Here is a 1,062-nt window from a genome sequence, read left to right on the forward strand (position 1 = left end):
GAATTTCATAAATTCATTCTTTTTAATAGCTGAGTAGTACTCCATTGTGTAAATGGACCACATTTTCTGTATCCAAGATAGACTTGCCTCTACTCTCCTTTGCTTCTCTTCTTCTGGAGAGTTGGTTGTTAAATATGCACCATAGTAACAACATCCTCTTCTATCCCAAAATGCACATTAGCGTCTGTAGAAATGGTATGTTAGTAACTGTGCAAGTCAGTTTCCTCAGCTGGAAATTGAGGAAAACATTGCACCACACAGACTGCTGCAGATCTGAATGAGTCATTTTTCAGTAAACTAAAGAATATTTTTTTTCTTTTATGGTTTTCACCATGATCCCATCCTATTAGCCTGTCAAAACTGTGTACCCTGTCCTGTTATACAAAGACTCAAGGCTTTGAGAATCCACACTCTAACTCTGACTGTTGATTCCCTAATTGGGTAAATCTTANCACAAAGAAAGACTGATCTTTCTCCAGTGTGTCCCAGATAATGTGGTGGAAGAGCCTGGGGCAATGCATAGACCTACAGCTTTCAGGTAACACACAGAGGCTCCATTTTTCCACCCTAGCCACCATGCTGAGAAGTCATTTTCTTCTGAAGAGTTGCGTTTTCGTGGTTATAAAGACAAAGGAGTAGTACTCAACTATTAAAAACAATGAATTTATGAAATTCTTAGACAAATAGATGGATCTGGAGGATATCATCCTAAGTGAGGTGACCCAATCATAAAAGAACACACATGATATGCACTCACTGAGAAGTGGATATTAGCCCAGATTCAGAATCCTTCTTAGAAGGGGGAACAAAATACCCATGGAAGGAGTTACACACAGACAAAGTTCAGAGCAGAGTCTGAAGGAACGACCATCCAGAGACTGCCCCACTTGGGGATCCATCCCATCCATAAACAATCACCAAACTCANACACTATGGCAGATGNCAACAAGAGCTTGCTGACAGGAGCCTGCTATAGCTGTCTCCTGAGGGGCTCCACCAGTGCCTGGCAAATACAGAAGTGTATGCTCACAATCATCCATTGGATGAAGAACAAGGTTCCCA

The sequence above is a fragment of the Mus caroli genome, chromosome 4 (assembly GCF_900094665.2).
Source record: "Mus caroli chromosome 4, CAROLI_EIJ_v1.1, whole genome shotgun sequence".
Lineage (NCBI taxonomy): Eukaryota > Metazoa > Chordata > Mammalia > Rodentia > Muridae > Mus > Mus caroli.